We start from the raw sequence: 9,343 nt of genomic DNA, 5'->3' as shown, positions 1-9,343 counted from the left end.
CGATCGGTCTCAAGAATATCTGAATGCTCTCAGGAACAAGAGCTAGCTGACTAGGGATATCGGTCATACTGTGTTCAGCTGGGTATGACTTTGGACCTAGATCAATAGTTGCGATATCGTTGCAAATGAATGTTGTGCAGTCTTTATATTCTGAGTCTTCTCATTTCCAAATTCATCTTTAGCATGATGCTCACGCAGAATGTTGCTGGTCTTATCTCTGAAACAGAGCACATCTGCTCACCTCTCGTGTGACGTGAAAATAATACAGTGTGCCATAGTTCTCTTGGAGCTTCATCTTTAGCCACTTCTTCGAATGTGCTAGTCTCTGAACTGGTGACTGATCAAACTGCTGCAGCTTTCCATGGACTTGGTCAAGTGTCATCACCCCGTGCTCGAGTTCGTGGTCTGACCATTCGCAGAGCTCATAAAATGCACCCACTCTCTCCTCATTCGCTTTCTTTCCTACCTGAGGATAAAAGATTGTTATAATTATTAAGTTTCAAGTAGCAGAGTTTGATAATATACCTCAAATCTGAATGACTGAACTTGAAGTTGCTTCACTGAGTCAGAATCATACTTTTAGATCAGTTACACTTTTAGTCTTGGCCTGTCTCGAAAAGAAGTTTGCAGTCCAAATGATGCAGGGTTTTCTCTGCTACCAGGTTGCTGGTCCCTTCCAGGCGGCCAATGACTTCAGTGCCCCAGTCGTCCTTGCGACCCTTTGCTGTCTTCAGCAAGCTTTTCTTCAGTCCACCCGCAGTCAATTTGCCAGGAAATCGGTGTCTCTTTCTAGCAGTCTCTGTATGGGAGTGGAGAGGGGCTCAAGATCATGTGATTCCATCCCATGCAAAATGTGAAAACTTGTAATAATAACTATCGATTCATTATTACCCATCACATTCAATATCATCAGTTACACGGATTGATGCTTATTGCCCTGCATAAGATTGTTTCACTTAAAATATAGCAAACAAACGTCACAAAAGACCGCAGATAAGCAAGAAATGCTGCATTCAGTCTTTATCATATGAGACGTGGCCTTACATAATGATCGGGAGTCACAAACAAACTTACAAATTACTTTTCTGCGTTATATGTAGTTCCTTATTAGAAAACAACAGTTTAAAAGACTTGAATGATGTGTGAATGAGTGTCATAGCCACTTTGCCTGCTACCCCATTGGTAGTTGACATAAGCCTGTGCTTTCCTTTTCGTCTGCCCACACAGTTCTGAGAAGCTGAGCTTATGATCAAAATAACGATGGTGGCAGACCAGATTTAATTCCATAGTGCCGATTCTCAAGGGTTAAAACGTATATTTTACAAACATGAAAGTGGTACAAGGCAACACAGAGTTCGTGGCCCGGTTCTGCACCAGGTTTTCCATCGTTGCCACCACTAAACTCTGGTGTCACGGTGTGTGTAAATCTGGTGACCCTGAGCTCGAAACGGCCGCTCGTTTTTCAGGATATTTCTGGGACGGAGGCCGGGGTGAGGGGCGAGAGTGGCGTCTACAAAGCTGGTGTGTTGCACCTGACATTATGAATATATGTGGCGCTGGAGCATTAAGGTCAGCCTGCTGGGGATATTAATAAATGTATTGGACTTAAGGCGGGACTGTGAGGTTTAAGGAGAAACTGGATCGGGTTACTTGCACACACACACACACACACAGACACACACACAGACACACACACACAGACACACACACACACACACACACACACACACACACACACACACACACACACACACACAAACACAACGTGAGAGAGAGAGAGAGAGAGAGAGAGAGAGAGAGAGAGAGAGAACTGTTGTCCACAGGAGTGTTGGCCACATCTGAGCTCCTGCAACAGTGAACCCATTGCAGGTACTGTAGTGGGGACTTCGTCATGCTACTGGCAGGGCTGTTCCAGAAGGCGCTTAAAGTTACTATTGCCGTGACTGAGTGACAATGAAAGAACTTAATTTTCAATTTCTTTCAGATAACTTCACTAGGAAATTTTATCTGTTATTATCATTGTGATCACCCAAGAGACTGACCTGTTATTTTTTTGTAGAATAAAAGGTTAAATGTTAAGGCCACGTGGCAAGATCAACTAAAACAGTGTTCGTATGATGTATGATATACCTTGTATAACAGTTGACGTTAATACAATGATGCAGGTATTCTATTATGAGAGTAATCACTCAAGGTTCTTGATTAAAGGGAAAAGTCAAAGGTAAAGCTTATCAGCCAAAGACATCTCAAACAGCTGTAATAAGATTTAAACCAAAATTTGTGGAAGAGTTATGGGTCAGACAAAAATGAAGTAATTCGATTTTAGAGACATCTGTGTATTGTCAAGGTCACAGCCAAATATTTTGCCATCTGGTCAATTTGGGTGCACAAGACAGTGTAGCACTATATGAGTGCTCTCTCTGTCTTTCTGTCTGTCTCTCTCTCTCTGATCTTAGGGATGTTCTGAGCGTGCTGACCACTTGGAAGAGGGCACATCGTCAGGCGTGGAGGACTTCTTTTGACGCATCGATAGTCAAAAACAATTCCACAACTGGGCGCAGACGGATGGGCAGACAGATGGACGGAGAAATGTCATCCCGACTCATGCGTACTGAATCCTGGACTTCATTTGAGAGACAATAGCTTCATGTTACTTTAAATAAAATTGTATCCCAAACTACAAAATGACAAAATACCTTACCCTAGAACCACAAAGGCCTCGATACTGGCAGTGTTTTCTGGTCTTTATTAACCTGTCAAGTGCGACATGAATCTTGATAATTGCCATCCAGCTTCCGGCAAAATCCGGACTTAAACTTAGGAATGTTTGTTCATTAAAGGACATAAACTTCCACAAACTCTTTCTCGGATATAGAAGTGTTATCTATTTAATTTTTTGTATCACCAAATGATTTAATTACATGGGAATTTCACTCTCATTTTCAATAATTACGGTGCATAAACAGACCATTTAACGAAACTAAGGCAAACGAAAGCTCTCCCATTCTAGACCTTCCAGTATGACGTGTAATAATTTTATTTCACTAAAAACTCACCGCAGCTGAAATATATATATAAAAAAAAAACATTGTAAACATAATGGTAATGTAGACGGTTCCTAACACTTGCATGGCGAGAGGTCTTTCCACATCTCAGTTAAATGGCTTTGCTGCAGCAACTCTAAAATATGAAGGATGTGATCACAAGAAAGTTTAAATCACAAAAAGAGATTTACCAAAAGACGTAGGTGAATTAAAAGCCTGATCAATGAAAGGAAGAGGAAAAAGAAGCGACACCTTGGAAAACTGCAATTAGGAGAAGGATCAGGTAAAAGCAAAGAGTAATTAAGAAAAATAAAGAGGACGTAAAGGACGAAGTCTTGGCTGGAAAGAAAAGAAAGGATTTTAGATGGAGTTGAAAGGATCGAGGCAGAGGAAATTGTGGAAAGTATTATATGATAACTTTTATTTTATAATTGTGTTAAATTTTCAGCCTCAGTACAGAGATACAATGTTAAATTCCTATTACCATGTTTACCATTATCACATCGTCATTCCGATGTCATTTCTCACTTATTATTAAGATGAGTAGATTCTTAATCCTACAACTGCTTATTATTTCATATATATATATATATATATATATATATATATATATATATATATATATATATATATATATATATATATATATATATATATATATATATATATATATATATATATATATATATATATATATAATGTATAGTGCATGTATCTTTCTGATGGGTAGGCACAGTCTCAAGCACCGATATACAGTATTTCATTACTTAGGTGATAGTTGCTCCCTAAAACAAATATGTCTATGTTTTTGCCACACCCACAAAGGCGGTCAAAACCCATGTGTGTCTCAGACTGTGTTACTCAATAACTAAATCAGCCAATCGATCTGTCAGTCAATATATCAGTCAAACAAACAATCGATCAATCAGTCAATCATCAATTCATTCAGTAAGTCAGGCAGTCTCACTCACTCACTGTACTAATCTGAAGGATGGATTTGGGGAAGTTGGAATCATTGAGTTTTATGAGCGTCACACTTATGTGGGGATGTTGAGGGTTAGAGGTACTGGCGGTGTGTCTTGTCTATATCTGAGGCGTATCTGAAGTGAGTGGAGTGTGCGTCTGAAGTGTTTATGAAAGGGATAGTATTCAAGGACAAAGGACATCTTTTGGAATGTTTTTGTTCATTGTGGCTGAGGTGAATGTGGATATCATTTATGGGGGCTTACTATTCATATTGCTCTTTTATTTCAGCATTATGTACAAAGTTCGAAAAAAAAGTCGGTCAGTGCAATAGTAACCACTCTCCTTAAAACTGGAACATTTGCTATACAAGTTTTCTTCTTTTCATTAACTGCATTTCATCATCAAGATCATAACATCACCTTTGGGGCAAAAGTGTAAAGTGCTGAATACTCGATAAAATCTTAATAATATAAACTCAAATACGATTCAAATATATTCCTTTATTTGGTTTTACCTCCAATGTTATCGCCTGCCTTCAGAAGGCGGAGCGATGAAGTTTTTTTCCGCCACTGTGTGTATGTGTGTGTGTGTGGGGGGGGGTGCCCCATGCGGGAACCAAATTGTCGTGGTGGGAAGCTTGTGTGTCCTGTAAATCTGGTGGGCTGAACCAGAGGGGGGACATCCCCTCCCCCCCCAGACTCATCAGGAAAACAAGGTTACCCATGCTGGAGGGGCCATCAGAGTGGAGTCAGATTTAATGTTCCCAGGTCCACTGTCTTGTGGATTACCCTTAAATGGGTTAATTCAATGAGAGTAAACTGCGAACAAAAAATCCGTGAGTTGAGTCCCACAGAAGGTAGGGCTCGACAGACAGAGCTCCCGGCAGACTGCTGCAAACCTGGTCAGTACAGCAGATGTTAGTCATGAATCTTAATGCCACCATTACAGGCTGAGAAGGGCCAAGTCATGAACTGGTAAGGACTACACACCCTCATCACACCAAATGTATTTAATTTGCAAGCCCACTGCCGTATTCATTTTCATTTCATCGTAAAAAAAAAAAAAAATCCTAAGACCTATGGCGACAGGGCAGGGTTACGGTGACAGGTCATGAATGTGGCTGGAAGTTGCTAGCTCGAGTCCCAGATCTAGGCGGTACTGGCACAGCGGTAGCTGGGATGGTGGCATAGCAGCCGGTCATGCCTTCGGCAGCAGACGGTGTGACTGAACAACTGGAAATAGACGCTGAACTGTTTACCCTTGACATGAAGGGGTTTAGAAATGGTAAAGTAACATTTGCTGTTCTACATCACCTCTGCAGATAATCGAGTCTGTCAAGGCACCCCACGCTGCGGTCGGAAAAGAATAAGAATCGCTCTGACTCTTGCTACCTGGAATATATGAACCTTGCTTGATACTGACCAAGGCACACGGCTCCACTATAGAACTGCCCTTATTGCCCATGAACTGAAAAGATAGGAAACTGGCATTGCTGCCTTGTCTCGGGCTTGCCTCCCAGGAGGGGGTTAACATAATGGAAAAAGACTATACCTACTTCTGGAAGGGATACCCGGGCAGTGAAAGACGAAGTCATGGTATTGGATTTGCAGTCTGAAGCAATATACTACACAAGATCCAAAAATCACCTGTGAGTATGTCATGGAGACTTATGTCTTGGTGCATACCGCTCACTACAGGCCAATATGCAACACTCATCAGTACCTATGCCACAGTGCTTGACTCTAAGGATACTGTCAAGGATTCCTTTTATGCCTCTTTGGATGCTACCATATGCACATTATCGCAGTGTGACAAAGTCATCCTGTATGGAGATTATAATGACACAAGAGGAATAGATAATCACTCCTGGCAAGCCATTATAGGCTGATATGGTGTTGGGCACATGAACAGCAATGACCCTAGACTGCTTCCCTTATGCTCATCATCACCAACACCATTTTTCCACTTAAGAACAAACAGAAGATCGATATCCCACCAACACTTCCAGATGATGTTCAGGCCATCCAGTCACTAGAAAAAAACAAAAGCTCTGGCACTGGTCACATGGAATTTGAACTAATCAACGACGTTGGCCACTTACTTTATCAGTGCCTTCATGATCTCGAACTTATTATCTAGAACCAAGAACGATTTCCATCTGAACAGCTTACTTCAGATATTGTAATTACCAACAAGAATAAAAGGGATCACTAAAATTGAGACACTAGCAGAGATATCTCCCTCCTTGTCAATTCTTGCAAAGTACTAGCCAGATAATACCATCCAGACTGACAAAACATCTGACTGTGTCAACACTTCCTGAAACACAATGTGAATATTGAAAGGAAAGAAGTACCTATGATATGGTCTTTGTGTTCTAAGAGATACAAGAGAAATGTCGCTGGCAGAGCAGGACTTATATCTTCCATTCATCGATCTAGCAAATGCATCTGACACTGTCAAAAGAAAACTTTTATGAAATATTCTTTCAAAATTTAGAGTTCCAAACAAATTTTTTGTCATACTGAAGACCCTGCATGACAACACTGATGCTCGGTTGTCATAGGTCGGAGCAAATGTGAACCTTTTAACTTGGATGCGACCGTAAAACAAGGATGTACCCTGGCTCCTGCCTTTTTCAGCATCTATCACGCTGCAGTCACCCTTTTATGTCACCAACAAGTTAGCCCTGACGACGAATTAAAAATCCAGTTCCATCAAGACTATAACTTGTTTAATCTCAGATGTCATCAAGAACAATCAAAGACTGAAATGGCTGTTTTCACTAGAGCTACAATATGCACATACCCCAGAAGCCCTACAACACCGTCTAACCATCGTTTCCAACGTATTCTGTGCAAAGGGGCTCCGAATAAACGTCATTAAAAACAGAAATGATGTATCAGAAAAATAACCCATCAAAGCCTCCTCCATTTCAGATGCAAGTAACTGGTGAATATGTAAAACAAGAGGAAAATTTTACCTACCTTTGGAAGTGTGCTCACAGATAAACATCATACTGATGCCAAACTCCTTGCACAAATCAACCATGCCTTGGCTTCTTTTGGACGTCTCATATTCAGAGTCTTTGAAAGCACCAACTTGGGAATCGAGATGAGGGTACCAGTATATGCGTCTGTATGCCTCTCCATCCTCTTATACGGTGCTGAATTGTGGACTGCTTACCAGCTTCACATCAAACAAGTTTGGTGGTTTAGCACCTAGGATTCACATGGGAGGATTAATGGCCAATTATGCTTAAACACAAGTGAAGAGGCCATACATTGGTTACTAATTTACACACTAAAGAAAGCCCAAGCAAGCCCAAGCAAGCCCTCAATTTTTACATAGCATGCTTGGAGAGCATTAAGGGAAAGGGGCGGTTAGTACCCGTGCGTGACCATTCCTATCTACCTGAGGAACAGTTGTTATGTTGGAAGCGTGCGCAAAGGAGTCACCATGACTATTCTTTGTCAGGAATATTTCCATCAACAGCAAAACAAGACGATTTCCCGACCTTTTTTTAAATTATCAACACATGTTTGCATGTATACTTTATGTACCTTTACAATAGTAAACTTTCCAATCGATATTTATTTTGAAAGTGTGATAGCTTGCGGTACAGTTATAAGAATTAGGTAATCCTGAGACATGGGACCACCTCTTTAAAAAAATTAAATTTAACCATCCTTTGAACTGATTCAGTGACTTTATGAAGGTGTACAGAAGTGCTTTTTCGAATATGAAGAGGATCCATTCAGTAAATAAGCAAAATATGATTACACTAGGGATAGGTTATGTTAGGATAGGGGAAGGCGTGGCTCAATCGGTAGAGAGGTGGCCTGCCGTTCTAGCAGACCCAGGTTCAAATCCCTGCTGGAACAGGGAACAGTTTAAGGATTTGAATTTCATTAAATCAGGCTTTACTGATCTACCAGAAGACCCGCCGACATGTCATAAAAATACCCCCACTAATACCAATACACCAGTCCTGTATGAGACAGCCCTAGCATGTATTCAATATGGACGGTGGGTGTTAACGCCGAAGTGGTGACACGTAGACGTGTATGGTATGTAGGAGGACTGCTGGGCCTTGATAGCAGGCTGTGAAGCCTATGCCCAGAGTCGGACACATAAAAAAAAAAAAAAAAAAACTTCGACTAGGATAATTTTGGTTAGGTCAGCGTGAAATAGATTTAGTTAGGCTAGTATGAATAAGACTGGGTTACGTGACGATAATTTAAGTTAGGTTTGGGTAAATGGGCATTGATAAGAGTAATTTCGCCCATTGATGGTTTTCTGAAACGGCGTCCGTCAGACTTCACACACGTTAGGATAAGTTCGCTTAGTTTAGCATACAACTTATTAGCTTATCCTAAAGTAGGTTAGGAAAGGTTAGGATAATTAAGGTTGGGTTGTTACGAAAATGTAGCTTAGGTTTGGATAAATAGGCACTGATAAGTGTTTTTCATTCATTCATTGCCAGACGCCATGTATCCCAGACGGGGTGGCCAAGGGCTTAGAGTTAATTGTTTTACAGGGAGGGTCACTAATCCTCCACCAACCCCACATGACACGTAGGGATGCCAACAGCATCTGGAGTTCCCAGGCGGTCACCCATCCAAGTACTAACCAGACCCAACGTTGCTTAACTTCGCTGATCGGGCGGGAAGCGGTGTACTCAACGTGGTATGGCCGTTGGCACTGATAAGTGTAATTTTGCTAATAAAAAAAAAAAAAAAAAAAAAAAAAGTTTTTCTAAGATGGCGTCCGTCTGTATTTGCGCAATTGTTAAGGTAATTTTGGTTAATACAAGATTGGTTAGGTTAGCCTAAAATGGGTTAGGTAATAAATAAAGTTGGGTAAGGTTACGAAAGTTTTTAAAGTTTGGAGTAATAGGCACTGATGAAAGTAATTTCGCCCAAAAATGGCGTTCTGAGATGATGTTCGTCTAACTTCACACAACGTAAGATAGTGTCTGTCTATAAACAGTGCCTTAAAAAAAAAAAAAAAAAAAAAACTATTTACTATTTTTAAAAAAAATAAACACTGAAACTTTAAAATGCAGACGAAAAATACTTGAAGAATTCCGTGAAGAGTTAAGGTATTGAAAAAAATGAAGAAAACTGCAACATTAGGTGGTCTTTTGTCTTCTTAAGGATTACCAATAATTATGAATAGGATACTGCTGGTACTTATTTAACACCTGTATCATAAAAAAGCAAAACATAGTTTGCAGCTCCTGAGATTAAAACGCTAAGATGATCTGATTCTGTCACAACATTTCATAGTTTGGACTATTTCCTAAAAACAGTATCTTTCTCGTTATCTAT

The 9,343-nt window shown here is 40.4% G+C and overlaps 1 non-coding gene across 1 annotated transcript; it reads right to left on the bottom strand.

Annotated features, from left to right (window-relative positions):
* Positions 1-8,594: 8,594 nt before the first annotated feature.
* Positions 8,595-8,713, bottom strand: LOC145392471 (5S ribosomal RNA). The gene has a single exon (XR_013895993.1). It is a non-coding gene; the product is annotated as a 5S ribosomal RNA (ribosomal RNA).
* Positions 8,714-9,343: the final 630 nt, after the last annotated feature.

Source organism: Coenobita brevimanus, chromosome 2 (assembly GCF_032717465.1).
Source record: "Coenobita brevimanus isolate Jiangsu-jjx chromosome 2, ASM3271746v2, whole genome shotgun sequence".
NCBI lineage: Eukaryota > Metazoa > Arthropoda > Malacostraca > Decapoda > Coenobitidae > Coenobita > Coenobita brevimanus.
The sequence above is the reverse complement of the archived record's forward strand: the minus strand, read 5'-3'. Positions and strand labels throughout refer to the sequence as shown.